Source organism: Phyllobates terribilis, unplaced genomic scaffold (assembly GCF_046119375.1).
Source record: "Phyllobates terribilis strain yellow unplaced genomic scaffold, ASM4611937v1 Scaffold_13__5_contigs__length_258822181, whole genome shotgun sequence".
NCBI lineage: Eukaryota > Metazoa > Chordata > Amphibia > Anura > Dendrobatidae > Phyllobates > Phyllobates terribilis.
This window is the reverse complement of record NW_027362773.1, coordinates 213,723,231-213,741,788: the sequence shown is the minus strand read 5'-3', so window position 1 is coordinate 213,741,788 and position 18,558 is coordinate 213,723,231. Positions and strand designations below refer to the sequence as shown.

The 18,558-nt window shown below is 44.8% G+C and overlaps 1 protein-coding gene and 1 long non-coding RNA gene across 8 annotated transcripts in view; one reads left to right on the top strand and one right to left on the bottom strand.

The window, feature by feature from the left end:
• The window catches only part of LOC141174379 (uncharacterized), a 36,898-nt gene extending 24,021 nt beyond the window's left edge, over positions 1 to 12,877 (top strand). For all 3 annotated transcript variants that reach the window (XR_012252864.1, XR_012252866.1, XR_012252865.1), the window contains one exon: positions 12,316 to 12,877. This is a non-coding gene — a long non-coding RNA (uncharacterized lncRNA). The remainder of the gene's footprint in view (positions 1 to 12,315) is intronic.
• The window catches only part of PMFBP1 (polyamine modulated factor 1 binding protein 1), a 99,703-nt gene that overhangs the window by 71,541 nt on the left and 9,604 nt on the right, over positions 1 to 18,558 (bottom strand). The window lies entirely within an intron of this gene.

Sequence of the window (18,558 nt, the reverse complement as noted above, 5' to 3'; positions counted from 1 at the left end):
ATGCAGCGCCAGAACCACCGTCAGTACATGAATGCAGCGCCAGAACCACCGTCAGTACATGAATGCAGCGCCAGAACCACCGTCAGTACATGAATGCAGCGCCAGAACCACAGTCAGTACATGAATGCAGCGCCAGAACCACCGTCAGTACATGAATGCAGCACCAGAACTAATATCAGTATATGAATGCAGCGCAGAACCAAAGTCAGTGCATGAATGCAGAGCTAACGGTTAGGGGAATGTTCTCGAATAGAAGCAATGCTGCCGGGGAGAAAAAGCTCCGCCACATGCAATCGGATACGGCTTATAGGGGTAGACTTTTACAGGTTCCTTATAAAACAGTACTCAGAAGTTGCAGTGTTGTAGCACAGCAGGGTGAGAGACATTGCATTCCATAAAAAAAAAGATGGAAAAAAAACACTAGTATGGAGAAGATAGAAAATTTCCTTATGCCGAGATTCATTCTAGTTTTTTTTTTTTTGTAAATAAAGGATATCCTAAATCTCCAAGGAAATATAGGAATATTTAGGATAATTTTATACCCCATTTACATCATATGCAATAAGATAGAGCATACATTAATTCAAGAACGAAAAGCTTTTGCAAGGTTGTTTCTATAGCTCCAAGTATCATACAATAAAGAGGCCAAACGGGGCCAAGAGTCTTTCTCTTGATGCTTCACAAGACTGTATCATTCTCTAAAGGCTCGGTGAGTCAGGCATTGATTCTCAAGGTTGCCATGTCTATATGACATTACCCAAAGTAGCTTATTTCTATTCACTCCTTGTTAATGTCTCTTGGAAGCGCCTCTAAATGCCCTGACTGTTTCAGTAAAGGAAACAATATGGAGAATATAATTATGTTATAAGAGGGAAGACGGAGCAGAAAATGCACTATAATATAGCAATATAAAGCCTGGTGAACACAACAGAGCCACAGGTAGAGGAGGCAGTATGGGGCACATAGCACTGCTGTTTGGAGTGCGGCAAGTTCAACATATCCTCCCCAATAATAGTGCATAAGAAAGGCAAAATGCGTCTGATCAGTACAGAATCATATGACATTGGAGACACAGAGGTACAGTAGAGTCTCAGAGAGCAGGGACTAGTATTCAGGGCCAGTTTTAGACAAAGTGGGGCCCTGGGAGAAAGTTTAAAGTGAGGCCCCAAATGCTCACATGTTGCACCATCACACAAATATTTTGGTTGTATTTACATGCTCTGAGTTCAGGCTGCTAAACGAGCGTGATCAACAATACTGAAGTCGTTCAACGCTCGTTTCCTGGCCTCTTTACACCGGCTGAGGAAGAATGATGGGGACAACCCATAGCCCTCCATACAGTATAATGCGTGCCCCATAGCCCTCCATACAGTATAATGCGTGCCCCATAGCCCTCCATACAGTATAATGCGTGCCCCATAGCCCTCCATACAGTATAATGCGTGCCCCATAGCCCTCCATACAGTATAATGCGTGCCCCATAGCCCTCCATACAGTATAATGCGTGCCCCATAGCCCTCCATACAGTATAATGCGTGCCCCATAGCCCTCCATACAGTATAATGCGTGCCCCATAGCCCTCCATACAGTATAATGCGTGCCCCATAGCCCTCCATACAGTATAATGCGTGCCCCATAGCCCTCCATACAGTATAATGCGTGCCCCATAGCCCTCCATACAGTATAATGCGTGCCCCATAGCCCTCCATACAGTATAATGCGTGCCCCATAGCCCTCCATACAGTATAATGCACTCCCCATAGCCCTCCATACAGTATAATGCACTCCCCATAGCCCTCCATACAGTATAATGCACTCCCCATAGCCCTCCATACAGTATAATGCACTCCCCATAGCCCTCCATACAGTATAATGCACTCCCCATAGCCCTCCATACAGTATAATGCACTCCCCATAGCCCTCCATACAGTATAATGCATTCCCCATAGCCCTCCATACAGTATAATGCACTCCCCATAGCCCTCCATACAGTATAATGCACTCCCCATAGCCCTCCATACAGTATAATGCACTCCCCATAGCCCTCCATACAGTATAATGCACTCCCCATAGCCCTCCATACAGTATAATGCACTCCCCATAGCCCTCCATACAGTATAATGCACTACCCATAGCCCTCCATACAGTATAATGCACTCCCCATAGTCCTCCATACAGTATAATGCACTCCCCATAGTCCTCCATACAGTATAATGCATTCCCCATAGTCCTCCATACAGTATAATGCATTCCCCATAGTGCTCCATACAGTATAATGCATTCCCCATAGTGCTCCATATAGTATAATGCATTCCCCATAGTCCTCCATACAGTATAATGCACTCCTCATAGTCCTCCATATAGTAAAATACACAGCCCATAGTCCTCCATATAGTATAACGCACTCCCCATAGTCCTCCATACAGTATAACGCACTCCCCATAGTCCTCCATATAGTATAAACACACTACCCATAGTCCTCCATATAGTATAATACACAGCCCATGGTCCTCCATATAGTATAATACACAGCCCATGGTCCTCCATATAGTATAATGCACTCCCCATAGTCCTCCATATAGTATAATGCACTCCCCATAGTCCTCCGTATAGTATAATGCACTCCTCATAGTCCTCCATATAGTATAATACACTACCCATAGTCCTCCATATAGTATAATACACTACCCATAGTCCTCCATATAGTATAATACACTCCCCATAGTCCTCCATACAGTATAATGCACTCCCCATAGTCCTCCATATAGTATAATACACCATGGACTCACTGATTTAAAGAAAAAAAAATACAATACTTACCTCTACTCGTTCCCCTGCTGCTCTGATCTCTGCAGCGCAGCTATTCAGCAGCTCCAGTGCCCGGCACAGGATGGTGCACGATGAAGTGACATCATCACGCCCGCTGCATCAGAAGCAGAGGGGGAATGATGGGAGAGGGAGAGTCACCTGTCGCTTTCTTCTCCATCATTACTTTCAACTGTATCGGCATTTATGATGCCGATGCAGTTGAATGCGTGATGCGGGGCCAGAACCGGGCACTCCTGCGGGGGCCTCTGGAGGAGTGGGGGCACTAGGCAAATGCCTAGTTTGCCTGCCCCTAACGCTGGCCCTGCTAGTATTATGGCCATGACCCCGAGGGATCGTGCACATCTACAAACTAGAAACACCTCTCATTCCAGGCAGGTTAAGTATTGACTTAAAAAAACAAAAACTAGTGGTCCTAATGCACACACATGCAATCCTATTGGACCCCGTAACTTAAAACACTGCTGCTGATGTTCCCCACCGGTCTCTGGTCTTCCTGTTCTGGAAGGGGGAATCTGGTGGTTGCTGCAGCCAATCATTAGCCACTGACTGGCTGCAGTGATCTCATTTCATCCGTATCGCGACAAAGTGCTAGGAGACTTTCTTCTGGCTCAGACGGTATGTGACCGCTCCTGTCATCAGTGGGCGCTAACTGGCTGCAACAGTTACCAGACCCCCTCCCCGGTTGGAAGAGCAGTCAGGAGACCGGTGGGGGTGGTTACACCTCCAGCATTATGGAGGAGAGTCGGGTAACCAGTAAAGCAGTGTTTTTTATTATTATTTTACTAGTTATTTTAGGACTGAATTTGACAACCCTTTTATGGTTTACCCATTTTACCTCTCCAATGCCTTCAGCTGGAAACCGTTAATAAACCGGTTAGGCCTCTCCCTCTCCACAAACTCAACTTTTAGAACTTTTAAAAGACACCAAGAACCAAAAAAGTAAAGCATTTATTGGAAAAACAATGGGGGAAAAAAATCTGGTGCCAGTCCAAAGGAAAAAAAAAAATATTAGTCTGCAGATTTTTCTGCAGTCTTTTAGATATAGTTATCCTCTGTGCATAAGGGAAAAGGTCAGCAAATGAGCATTTTGGGGGCATTTGGCACATGGCATATATTCGGCTGGAGTCTAGAGCCAAGCAAATGAGCTGCACTTGACTCGCTGTCATTCTGCTTAAATAATGAGCTTTTGGTTGATCTAGTTCATTAGAAAGAGTAAACACAAGGAGAAAGCCTCTGAATAGGGGGCCTTTTCCACTCTGCCTGTTTTATTGCTGCTTATTTGGTTAGGCATATTAGCATGAGAAAAGCATTCTCAGCATATAATTAAATAGCTGGGAGAGACACGCGTGTCCAGGCCGGAAACAACAATAGGGAGAGCTTTCTGGGTATATCAACCTTCCCCAATAAACATTTGGGGGGTGAGATTTATTGCAGATTCCTGAAAAGGACACGGTACACTTATTACTTAGTGAGCGGGTAGATTATCTCACATGACAATTATGGGCTTGGAGCCCACCAAGTGGTTTGTAAGAGGTGGGGTCTTTACGGTTGTATTCAGTAACTCATTGTAGCACAGCCGCCGAGCCCGCAAACAAAGCCGCACAGTTCACGTCCATATGTGATCAGAGGGAAATAATCCTTAGACAAGAAGCTAGCTCTACAGTGCCACCTATTGGTGAAGAGCTCATTTGTATACCCTTTCCCAGGGAGCATTGCCAGGTCTGTAATTCTCTCTACGCCAACTTGAAGGTTTCCATAAGGAGAACAAGTACCTCCTAATGTTTATAATCAAAAAACAGTTCCTAAAGTCCTGATGGACCACTGACAAACATATACATCATAAGTTGTTATGGGGTTACAGCGCACCGGTCCTTTCATACAAAACCCGCTGCTTTCGTTGCATATGTCAGTCTAAATTATGCCCAGAAACTGACTGCAACTTGCAACTGACTGACTGCAATTTTTTACCAGTAGGTGGTTCCTCCTAATCAGCTTTCTGCCAGCATAATAGGTGCTTGAACTGCATTTGTCTCACCAATATGAATTACTCTTGTCACTGTGCAATGGTTTTCTTGCCCTGAATTGAAAGTCTACCTCTCTGTTATGCAGTTTGACAGATAAGAGAGCAGGAGCAGAAAGAAAGACCCCGCCTCTGTCTCCTGCACAGGAGACGAAATGACCCCGTCTCCCGTGGGTGTGGTGAAGCTGAATGACCCAGCCTCCAGTGAGGGGGTGAAGCTAAACGACCCCACCTGCCATGGGGGGGGGGGGGGGGGTGAAGCTAAATGACCCCACCTCCTAGGGGGGGCGTGAAGCTAAACGACCCCGCCTCCCGTGTGTGTGCGGGGAGGGGGGGGGGGTGAAGCTAATCGACCCCGCCTCCTGTGGGGGAAGACTACACGACCATGCCCTCCTGTGGCGGAAGACTAAACGACCCCGCCAGATGACTCCACTTCTCAGCTGGAGGACAATGACACCACCTCTGTTTCCCACTGGGGGAGACGGCGCCACCACCACCTCCTGCAGAGCAGACAGAGCCGCCGCCTCCCATGGGGAGAGACAACGTCGCCGCCTGCCGCGGGGGAAGACAACGTTATTTACCAAATGAGATCAAGTCTTCTTAAAGTACAGAGAACATTTAAAGAAGAAAGAGGTCAAATTACATTTCCAGCTCACAAGTAAATATGTGTATTTCAGTCAGTTCTAACCCATTTCATTGACGTTTCAGCTACCACAGAAGGCGAGACTCATCCAGATCGGACTATTTTATTTTTGTTGTCAGATGCCTTTAACAAACCACAACTATGACCTGAATGATTGAGGCATAACAGATGTTTGAGATTAACATTAAAATGAAGTGCTTTGCTTTTCGAGCTTACACCAAATCCTCCCCACCCCTTATAAAAAAAAAAAAGAAAAAAAAAACACTTATCCGTTTCAAAACAGAGAGAGGAAAGACAGACGCTGATATCACGGTGCGGATCAATGAGCTAGCCGTAAAGGGAAGGCTGTATTGGCAAATCATTTTAAAGCCTCTCAATAACTGTCTGTTACCGTTCTCACTCGTACAACAACCCTCCGGACGAGACGTGGAAGAGATCATGTGCGGAAAACACAGGAGGATAATATTTTACTAATAAAACAGACATGTCTGCCTTACAAAACCCCCCTCCCGTTCTTCCAGCCCGAAAATTCCTCGCGGTTAAATACGTGGATAACAAACAAAACATTTTGATGCATCTCCTGCAGGGATACACACACAAGTTAATAATGAACCGAATGTATCTTCAGTCAATAACAGTTTGCAAGGCTGATACTTTACAGATTGTGAATTTGAGGAGATGTACCGAATTTGGGAAAAAAAAAGGGGCCTGCTGCTGTTCTTGAGGGTGGAAGGAAGAATGATGTACAGAAGGGGAGAGAAGAAAAAAAATCATTATCTCTGTACGACCAGAAAAATCCATTGCGAAGACTAGAGTCATCTGTCTGTTAAATCTCACCATGTCACCAGATCTCATTAATTCCTTGGCAGAGGCAGGTACCTGAAAATATTAGTTCATCAAAACTCGTGTTGTGATTACGAAGGACAAGACAGAAGGGTGGAATGCTGGTAATTATAGTGGCACATAGCGAGCGAAGGTCGCCTGACAAAGGGAGACGGCTGCATTCTTCTCGGAATCTGAAAGGAATATTCATTCTCCATCTCCGCCGTACAATGCAGTCACATCAGAAGGCTCCAATTAACTTATTAACTTTATAGCTATAAACAATTAACACATGGAATTAACACACATGGGAAGAGCAATGGCGCTACATTACAGCCTTTTATAGCTTAAAGACAGAGATAGCGGAGGATCGCTTGTCATCTATACAGCGCTTTACATGCCATTCTCCAACGTGAGGTCTCTATAGAGCAACAATAGGAAGAAGCTCCACCAGCTCGTCTGGTGTCTCCAAGTCAACTCTTTACACAAAGGAGCTTTAATATCACTACAGATTTAAATAAACAAACTGTGCGTTACTCACCATCCCCAGGTCCAGTGGAGAGCCTCCGCCGATGCTCCCAATCAGTGAGCTCAGAGGCTCATGCGGTTAACTCCAGCAGAGCCGCTGATTGGCGGCAGCGCTGTCGACTTGATGGTAGCGATGCAGATGATTAAAGACACCGGGAAAGGAGGCGGAGCAAAGGGAAGGCGAGTAAAGCACAGATTGTTTTTTTCTTTTTAAAACCAACTGCACCTGGGGTTTTCCAGAAGCTGAAAACCCCTTTAAAGGGTTCAAGGGAACTTTTGTGTGCACCACCCTGTAACTTTTACCAGAAATACAGTGTTATCGGTGGCGCCTCTGTGCGACCGTGAGCCGTTCATTGAATGATTAGGATGCGGATACTCCATGGCCTGGCACAAGGGCCGACCGATAACAGCTCATGTGCTGCAATGAAGAAGAGCCCAAAATATTTTGCTACAAGGGAGCAACTGTCCCCAAAATCATGAGCAAGCGAATTTAAGAATGAATCATCAGTAAAACAAGATACATATTATTTCTAATCGCTTTATTTTTGCTGGTAGATTTATTTATTGTATTTTCTGTACATTATTATCGGGGCAGATATCTTTCCTGAGCTTCTGTTAACAGCACTTAGAGACTTGCTTTACAGCAACCACAATTAGGACACTATATAGTCTGGAGATATTCTATGGGAAGAGTGTTGTGGGCATGCTCTATGACCTGTGCACAGGTCATCGTACAGGAGGAGGAGGTGAGCTGTGACATCACCTATTGTGAATGGTGGATCCTGTGATATCTACGGTATATAGAGGTGTTATCAGTCATTGTACAGGAGGAGGAGGAGGTGAGCTGTGACATCACCTATTGTTAATGGTGGATTCTGTGATATCTACGGTATATAGAGGCATTATCAGTCACTGTACAGGAGGAGGAAGAGGTGAGCTGCGATATCACCTATTGTGAATGGAGGATCCTGTGTTATCTACTGTATATAGAGGTGTTATCAGTCATTGTACAGGAGAAGGAGGTGAGCTGTGATATCACCTATTGTGTATGGTGGATCCTGTATTATCTACTGTATATAGAGGTATTATCAGTCACTGTACAGGAGGAGGAGGAGGTGAGCTGCGATATCACCTATTGTGAATGGAGGATCCTGTGTTATCTACTGTATATAGAGGTGTTAGTCATTGTACAGGAGGAGGAGGTGAGCTGTGACATCACCTATTGTGAATGGTGGATCCTGTGTTATCTACTGTATATAGAGGTGTTATCAGTCATTGTACAGGAGGAGGAGGTGAGCTGTGATATCTATTGTGTATGGTGGATCCTGTATTATCTACTGTATATAGAGGTGTTATCAGTCATTGTACAGGAGGAGGAGGTGATCTGTGATATCAGCTATTGTGAATGGTGGATCCTGTGTTATATACTGTATATAGAGGTGTTATCAGTCATTGTACAGGAGGAGGAGGTGAGCTGTGACATCCTATTGTGTATGGTGGATCCTGTATTATCTACGGTATATAGAGGCATTATCAGTCATTGTACAGGAGGAGGGGGTGAGCGGTGATATCTATTGTGAATGGTGGATCCTGTGTTATCTACTGTATATAGAGGTGTTATCAGACATTGTACAGGAGGGGGAGGAGGTGAGCTGTGACTTCACCTATTGTAAATGGTGGATCCTGTGCTATCTACTGTATATAGAGGTGTTATCAGTCATTGTACAGGAGGAGGAGGTGAGCGGTGATATCACCCATTGTGAATGGTGGATCCTGTGTTATCTACTGTATATAGAGGTGTTATCAGTCATTGTACCCTGAGGAGGAGGTGAGCGGTGATATCTATTGTGAATGGAGCAGATTTTGTGTCATCTATTTATGCAGATATGTGTTACTTGTCATTGCAGTTCTGTCTGTAAGGATATTACCAGTCACAAAATAAGTTTCAGACAAAAACGTGATGTAAACAATTTTCTGACGACTCATTCCCTATATGAGAAACGGAGGTACGAGGAGACAAGTGTGGGTTCTGCAGTCAAGCCTATAAACACCTTCTAACGATGATGTTCGTTAAGCGCTGTGGAATTAATGGCGCTATATAAAAGAGAGTTCAATAAATTAAATAAATAAATAATGATGGGGAAAATATACAATACTGAAATGGACTTCTATTATTGATTTCTAGACAAAAGCATGTTCTAACTCATTTTATTGGATATCGGTTTATTGTAAAATGCATTACAAGACCAAAGCAATCGTCCTAGGTGTTCCTACCCTAGATAATGAAAACAAGTGGCCACAGAAGTAAGGTTTTCTGTGCAGAATGACTTATTTCTCATTTAATACCATAACAAATGATTGGTTTCCCGGTGATCTATGCTTCCCCTTTAAGAACCCTGAAAGCCTGCAGTCCTCTTGCTCTCTTCATCATGCTGCCGGAGTTATAAACGTCTGGGGGTGTATAAATAAAAGCAAGATATACATGCATCGGGTGAGCTCGGAGCTCTTCCGACACCTCTACACTCTATTTGTTATGTGAAATTGTGGAGCCAGACAGAATGGAGGTCTCGGGGGGATCCGGGGCAGATATCTCGCTGTATGTAGTAGACGCACAACTCCTCCCCTAGCCGAGCACGCAGCTTTTGTATGTAGGCTTAAATGCAGAATATTTCAGGGCAAGCACGTGCCAAAACAGCCTGCCTTCTCCGGGACACTCAGATATTCAATAAAAAGCTTTTAAAGGCATATTTTTAAACTTGTAACAGGAAAGCTTTTCTGTGTTAAGACAATAATTCTTTTAACAGCATTGATCAAAATGTCATTCTTTTATGAGTGTACAATACCTTTTAATGGCATACAACAAGCCATTAAGGTTATACACCTCCGTAGCGAGCATGGCTTCCTGGAAAAATGGGTACGGCGGCCAAATTAGTTGGAATATTTAGATGCTCTTAATAGGTTAAGCTGCGATTCCAGCTGTAACTCATTCTGAGCCTCACCGTAGAAAATTAGATTTCGGGGTGAAGGTGGGGGGAGGTAGGTTAAAAATAAATGAATAAAAACACCGTAGCTTATGGTGACTGGGGTCAGTTTCCCCGAGGCAGAGCCTTCATCTAAATTTATCTTCAGAGGATTTAAAATCGCACAATTTACTCCTGAAATAGTATTAAAGGGGAGGAAAAAGAAACATATATAATACCTGCACCACTAAGGAGCTAACAGACAGGATTTCCTCACAGCGGCAGCGCAAGATCTATGCCCCCGACGTGACCCGGGCTGTCTGTAGTCTGTGACCAGATTCAACAAGGTTGTTGAATGGTGGAAGCTACAAAGGAAGCGCAAGTCTATTTGTGTTGTGTCCTTACCGGAGGAAGGGATCCCATGTTCAGTGATCCATTGTGCAAATCCACCTTGTTCTCACTCTACACATGGGACACATTGTCATTACAGTCTAATAAGTCAATTGTGTCCCTTTTTAAAGTTTTCCCTGTAGGGGAACTGCATTCACTTTAAGAGATGTGGCCTCATCTATGTCACAGCTCACCTCCCCCTCCTCCTGTACAATGACTGATAACATCTCTATACACAGTAGATCACACAGGATCCACCATTCACAATAGGTTATGTCACAGCTCACCTCCTCCTGTATAATGACTAATATCTCTATATACAGTAGACACAGGATCCACCATTCACAATAGGTGATGTCACAGCTCATCTCCTCCTCCTCCTGTATAATGACTAATATCTCTATATACAGTAGATGACATAGGATCCACCATTCAGAATAGATGATATCACAGCTCACCTCCTCCCCGTCCTGAATGATTGATGATATCTCTATATACAATAGATAACACAGGATCCACCATTCCAGGTGTCACAGCTCACCTTCTCCTCCTGTACAATGACTGAGGACACCTCTATATACAGTAGAGAACACAGGATCCACCATTCACAATAGGTGATGTCAAAGCTCACCTCCTGTCCCTTCTGTATAATGATTGATGATACCGCTATATACAGTAGAAAACCTATTGTGAATGGTGGATCCTGTGTTATCTACTGTATATAGAGGTGTCATCAGTCATTGTACTGGAGGGGGTGGTGAGCCATGACATGACCTATTGTGAATGGTGGGTCCAGTGTTACGTCACAGCTCACCTCCTCCTCCTCCTGTACAGTACTAATGCATGCACCGTGTTAAAATACTTTTAGACATCAGAAACTGGCAAAAGCCTTGCTAAATTCCCACCCTTGAGTTTCTTTAACATTGCTCTGCTCACATTTGAGTATAAGAGGAGAGCTTCTGCCCCCTCCCCTGAGCAATCAGGTGGGCTCTCGGGGTCCCACCTATCAAAACTCTTACACAGTGGCCATAACATATCAAAAAAAAAATTTTTGTTTAATTTTAGATAGCATTTAAAAGAGGATCTTTCACCGGATTTTTTTATTCAAACTGAAGGTCTCCTCAAATGGTCACTATTTCACTGATTGCAGAATAGTTTCTCTTTAACTTCTGTGCCCCTCCGTTTCAAAGTTATGCCCCCTGGTACTAATGGTGCAAATTTTCCCTTCAATCCACTGGGCGCATACCAGAGAACTTGTGAATGGGTGTTTTTTTCCCCCCTCTGATGCTGGCCAATCAAAAGAGGGTCACGCCCCCAGAAGTTCTGTGGTATACGCCCAGTTCCTTCAAGGGAAGATTTGTATCATTATTACCGGGGGCCTAACTTTGGAAAGGAGGGGCACAGAAGAAAAGGGAAAACTGTTCCAGAATCAGTAGAGCAGCGACAATTAGAGGAGGAACTCCGTTTAAATTTAAAAATACCATGATTGGTCCACTTTAAGAGGCATTTACATCTTTACCATAACTGATCAGGTCTTTGTAGGTTAGCAAACCTCATATGGAGGAAAGTATAACGGCAGGATCAGAGTACAAGAGGTGCAACCAAAGAGAATAGTCTGCATTGGAGCTGTATACCCAAAACAGGCAAAAGATTATTAAAAGGGGTTTTCCAGGAGGATTATAAAAGGGTCTGTTGAGATAGACTTTGATGTATACTAGGAAGAAGAAAAAAATGGAAAATTGAATTCGGCCTGTTAAAATGCATCATTATGGTGGCAAACTTCCCCCTACCAAAATTATCACATTACAGCAGGGTGAAGAAAAAAAAAATCTAAACTGAAAGATGAAAACATCTAAAAAATGATATAAGGTAGATAAATTTTATCTGACAACCAACCCGGTTCTATAACAAATTGATATGTTGCACATTTCTGAAAATAGGTTCAGTCAAAAATATGGCTGTGTGCAATGAGGGCATTGGAAAAAGAAAGCCTGATGTTTTATACGCCGCGCAGGTAATGGCTATGGTTGTACTATCCCAGTGCTTTTACAAAATAAACATAATTTGAGGAAATAACGCAGGATATTGGTACAAGCTCATCTTTTATTTTTTATTTTTTTTAGCTTTCAAAGTTCTGAGCCTTTCGAAGCGAATGAATCCCCCCGGAGAGACTCCATAATGTATCAGCCGCTGCTTTGCAAGACATAATGCAAATATGTAAGAAGACATTCCGTATAGCAACAGGGGCTGAGAGATATCAAAGATTTCGTCGGCATCAGCCAGAGGATTCAATTACAGCTGTGAAATGAATTTGGATCTCGGTTACTGGACTATAATGTGAACGGCACAAGAGGCTGTTACTGCTGCAGCTCCAATTTCCAGACATATAGCACCCCTGCTCTCCTAGAGCCGCTCTAGTAATTGCTGTAGGACGCGCTCTTCGGAATTATAATTGCCAGCCATTGCACTCCCTTTCCTTTGTGAGAAATTCTGGGCGTGCATAGGATATCCAAATAACAGCCCATCTCGACACCTTCCAGCCGCGGCACACTTCAATCTCTCGCATGAGTAATGAAACAGAAAGGGATACAAAGGCTTAACCTCCCGGCAAAACCAAAAAAAAAAAAACACATTTCCCCATCCCCCAATGCATTCTTTAAAAAATAAAATAAAAAATAAATAACTTATTCCGCACAAGTCAGATGTAAATGGAAGAAATGCATCACAATTTATACTGTCACCGCCAGCTCTCAAACAGACGGGGAATATAAATGAAGAACTTAACTGCTTGGGACTGGGTAAAAAATAATCATTCTTGAGCTGAAATGCAATCATTCTGGAGAAGAGGGGGCATAAAAGAAGTCTGCTGTCTATAGACATAGTCACCGCCATTTGCTTATCGTATGTGATCCGGCGCAGACTATATATTTTTTCTTTACCGTGTTCTGATGTATACAGACAGGTATGCCGATTTATCCAAACAGGCAGGGTGATCGAGGGGGTAGAATATGTTTTGGCAGTAAAAACTAACTGTTTGAAAATTGGAATTAATGGGCATATAGAAAAAAAGTGCAGTGGGGCTCAAAAGGATCAACATTTCTTCTATTGACCCCCAATCTCACAGGGTCCTATGAGTCCTTGAGAGCAGATGATAGAAAAAAAGATCAGACTTCTTACATCCAGCTGGGATTGGAGGCCATGCCCCTCAATTTGGACACTCCATCCATTTGGATTTTTGGATAAGGATTGGAAACGATTAGGAGCTACGCTTATTCTGATAGAAGTTGAAGCTGCCATCTAAAGGATTTGAAATACAGAGTGTAATGGTGTCCAAGAAGAAGCCCCGAGGAGTGGTAATCAAAGAGCAGAAGCTAGCCCCAAATACCCAACAGCCCTTCAAGGGGGGAGGAATGCCTTTCCTAGCCGCAAGGAGGCTTATTGTTATTATGAAGCTCACATCTTCTATGCAACATATAAAGAATAAATGTTGCTTTACACCCACACCCTATGGCTCGAGCCGGAGTTATGCAATGCTACTATAGTATGGCAGTGACAATAATGGCGTTCTCTGAATCTACACAAGCCACAAATCCTGGAGAAGTCCCCAAAACCATCCAAAAAACTATGGAAATAACATATCCATAGCATCACTCTGCAAAAAAAATGTTTCCACAAACTACAACTCCAGACATTCATATAAAGTTTTTGTACTCTATGTGGGGAGAGAAGTATAAAGCTGGACATACACATTGGATAGACATCTCGAACAACTCCCTCATATACACACTCGGCCGGCTTATTGCCCCGCGGAAGAAAAGGATCGGCCACTGAAATTTTAAACGGCCAATTCTTTTCTTCTCAAATATCATCGGTCAGAAAAGAGTCGGGAGTCCCCCATACACATCAGATGAATTTTATGCATTGAGTCTAGGGGCCTCAAAGGGGAGGTTGTCACCACAAAAACTACTTATACAGCCATATGGGAGACTTATTTAAAAATAATTTTTTAAGAAAAGTTGTTTTATGTCACATGCAAATAAGGGGTCCTTGGTGCACCCTTGGCATGGCCAGGGGCACAGTGTGTCATTCCGCCCTCTCAATCAGCATGCCAGACACATACACATACAGTATCAGTGCAGGTGCGCTCTCATCCCTTTCTCCTCTCTGCATCGGCTGCCCGCCACCGTCTGATCCGGTGTGCGACAAGCGGCAGCTGCAGACAGCAGAGGGGATATAAGAGCGTGCACTGACACCGTATGTGCGCATCCACCCTGGGCTCCTGCAGTGTCTGTGATGACATGCAGGGCTGGGCATTCAATTCAGCAAGCTAAGGTGATACTGATTGAAATGCAGTAAAGCAATGCACCGAGTCCTTAGCCACTCCAAGGGTGCACCTCATTTGCATAGGAAATAAAATAGATTTGGTGCTTCCTGGGCTTTATGATAGATATATATATATATATATATATATTATATATATACACACACACACAGTACAGACCAAAAGTTTGAAAGTTTGGACACACCTTCTCATTTAAAGATTTTAAAGAGGTGTGTTTGGGGTCATTGTCCTGTTGAAAAATAAATGATGGTCCAACTAAACACAAACCGGATGGAATAGCATGCTGCTGCAAGATGCTGTGGTAGCCATGCTGGTTCAGTATGCCTTCAATTTTGAATAAATCCCCAACAGTGTCACAAGCAAAGCACCCCCACACCATCACACCTCCTCCTCCATGCTTCACGGTGGGAACCAGGCATGTAGAGTCCATCCATTCACCTTTTCTGCGTCGCACAAAGACACGGTGGTTGGAACCAAAGATCTCAAATTTGGACTCATCAGACCAAAGCACAGATTTCCACTGGTCTAATGTCCATTCCTTGTGTTCTTTAGCCCAAACAAGTCTCTTCTGCTTGTTGCCTGTCCTTAGCAGTGGTTTCCTAGCAGCTATTTTACCATGAAGACCTGCTGCACAAAGTCTCCTCTTAACAGTTGTTGTAGAGATGTGTCTGCTGCTAGAACTCTGTGTGGCATTGACCTGGTCTCTAATCTGAGCTGCTGTTAACCTGCGATTTCTGAGGCTGGTGACTCAGATAAACTTATCCTCAGAAGCAGAGGTGACTCTTGGTCTTCCTTTCCTGGGGCGGTCCTCATGTGAGTCAGTTTCTTTGTAGCGCTTGATGGTTTTTGCAACTGCACTTGGGGACACTTTCAAAGTTTTCCCAATTTTTCACACTAACTGACCTTCATTTCTTAAAGTAATGATGGCCACTCGTTTTTCTTTACTTAGAATTTGTATTATGGCAAGAAAAAAGCAGCTAACAGTCTATTCAGTAGGACTATCAGCTGTGTATCCACCTGACTTCTGCACAACACAACTGATGGTCCCAACCCCATTTATAAGGCAAGAAATCCCACTTATTAAACCTGACAGGGCACACCTGTGAAGTGAAAACCATTTCCGGTGACTACCTCTTGAAGCTCATCAAGAGAATGCCAAGAGTGTGCAAAGCAGTCATCAAAGCAAAAGGTGGCTACTTTGAAGAACCTAGAATATAAGACATATTTTCAGTTGTTTCACACTTTTTTGTTAAGTATATAATGCCACATGTGTTAATTCATAGTTTTGATGCCCTAAGTGTGAATGTACAGTTTTCAAAGTCATGAAAATACAGAAAAATCTTTAAATTAGAAGGTGTGTCCAAACTTTTGGTCTGTACTGTGTGTATATATATTATATATATAGTGATGCATATTGTATGTGCAATATTTGAGGAAAAAACTAAAATACTCACAGATAGCACTGCCATACAACTCACTACCCCCATGTTGCACAGACCTGTTTTAGACCTCCCAAAACAGCAGAAAAAAACCTTGACTGGTCAAAACATCATGGGCCCAAAAGTGTCCGGTTTGGCTGATATTCTAGTCATATATTTTAAGGCTCCTTTGTATCAAGTTATCCCCTTATCGAAAGAAAAAACTGTCTCCCTAGTGCAGCCCATTGGTTGCGTGCGACCCTGTAATGTAATGTCAATGTCCGACCCATTAAATGTACCAAGTATGGAAGTCATCTCCTATCCATAAAAATAACTTCCTGGTCACTGGGGGGGTCCAACCGATGAAACCTCCACCGATCCCGGGCTCGGCAGAATCCCATCTATATGGAGCGGAGGTTGAGCATGCAAAACACAGCTCTATGCGATCTCAGAAGTGCTGATGCTCGACCTCCGCTCCATTCTCAGGATTAGTGGGGAATAAGTCCCACCCTTGAATGGGTGGGACATTGGCTACAGGGTAGCTACCAATAGCTGGCACAAGAGACCGTTTTCTTCCTCCAGTTTGCATTCATTTTTCCTATGTAGCATGTCCTGTAAGACCCCCCTCGGACCAGCTAGATCTCCGCAAAGAGAACCAGCACCTTCCAAGAGCTGAGTGTATAGTATGGGGAAGGAAGAGGTTCAAAAAGGTCAAAACCGAGAAAGAAAAGGTGGCAAGTGATGCGCTACTGGCGGGCTTTTGCGACAAAGCACTAAGCTCCTATAAGCTCATACTCAGAGCGAGGATCGTGCTAAAATGACTTAGACGTACCCCGGATAAAACTACACGTGTGCAATCTCAAGCCGCCTCGTTGCCACCAAAACATTCATTACATGTTAATTTGGGGCTGGGATTTCTCTTCTGTTGCTTAATTACAGTATAAACCTGAGCTCCGAGTGGAAACAAATTGTGACATGTAATTATGAAGGAAATAAGTGGTTTTAACCAAACATGTAAATGACACAAAGATAATAGATTTCGAAGCTGAAATCCAGGGACACCGTTCAAATGTCACTGTACAATAATTATTCTTTTCCATAGAGATTAAACTTGTTAATTGGAAACCATCGTGAATTGTAAATCACTGAATCATAAAAGGAGGACTGCAAATCAACGGTATTCTCTAGTAATGAATGCTACCGCGCTTCCAGCAAATGGGCTTCGTTTTATGGTGTGCTTCTTCAAGACAATGGGGTTTGCTAAATGACATGGTGCAGCAAGTAATCAGGAGCTGTAACCCAAAGAGTCCTATTAGAGCATTTATATCCGCTAAGATCGCGGCAATTTAATGCGCGACGTGATGCGCAGCGTTAAACGACCGCCGACACGTTTGCTGGACCTTTAGTAGCCCATTTACACATGCCAGCCCCGCTTCAGATGTGTCCTGAACTATCAGCAATAGACTGTGCAGAGCCATGGATCTTGGCAGCACATTAACTGTTTACACTGGATGAAGCGCTGCCGAAAAAAAAGTTTTCTTTTGTGCAAACTAAAAGATCATTACACTCAACAAACAAGCATTTTACTAGCTCGTAAACCGATAGGCAGCTTTTTTAGATTGCACGATTATCGGAAAAAGGAGTTCCTAGGAAAGCTCATTCATGATAATCTTGTAAATGTAAATGCACCTTTAACCATTGAATTCCAATTTCTCATTCAGTCCCATTAGCACCGGAGTAAAAACATCCGTCCCCTCGCCTCCCCCCCCCCCCCCCCGGCGTATAACATCCGGCCCCTCACCCCCCCCCCTCCGACGTATAACATCGGGCCCCTCACCCCCCCCCCCCCTCCGACGTATAACATCCGGCCCCTCGCCCCCCCCCGGCGTATAACATCCGGCCCCTCGCCCCCCCCCCCCGGGAGTATAACATCTGGCCCCTCGCCCCTCTCCGGCACATAACATCCAGCCCCTCACCCCCCTACGGCACATAACATCCGACCCCTCGATTCCCCCCCCCCCACATAACATCCGGCCCCTCGCCCCCCTCCGGCTCATAACATCCGGCCCCTCGCCCCCCCCTCCGGCTCATAACATCCGGCCCCTCGCCCCCCCCTCCGGCTCATAACATCCGGCCCCCTCCGGCTCATAACATCCGGCCCCTCGCCCCCCCTCCGGCTCATAACATCCGGCCCCTCGCCCCCCCCTCCGGCTCATAACATCCGGCCCCTCGCCCCCCCCTCCGGCTCATAACATCCGGCCCCTCGCCCCCCCCTCCGGCTCATAACATCCGGCCCCTCGCCCCCCCCTCCGGCTCATAACATCCGGCCCCTCGCCCCCCCCTCCGGCTCATAACATCCGGCCCCTCGCCCCCCCCTCCGGCTCATAACATCCGGCCCCTCGCCCCCCCTCCGGCTCATAACATCCGGCCCCTCGCCCCCCCCTCCGGCTCATAACATCCGGCCCCTCGCCCCCCCTCCGGCTCATAACATCCGGCCCCTCGCCCCCCCCTCCGGCTCATAACATCCGGCCCCTCGCCCCCCCCTCCGGCTCATAACATCCGGCCCCTCGCCCCCCCTCCAGCTCATAACATCCGGCCCCTCGCCC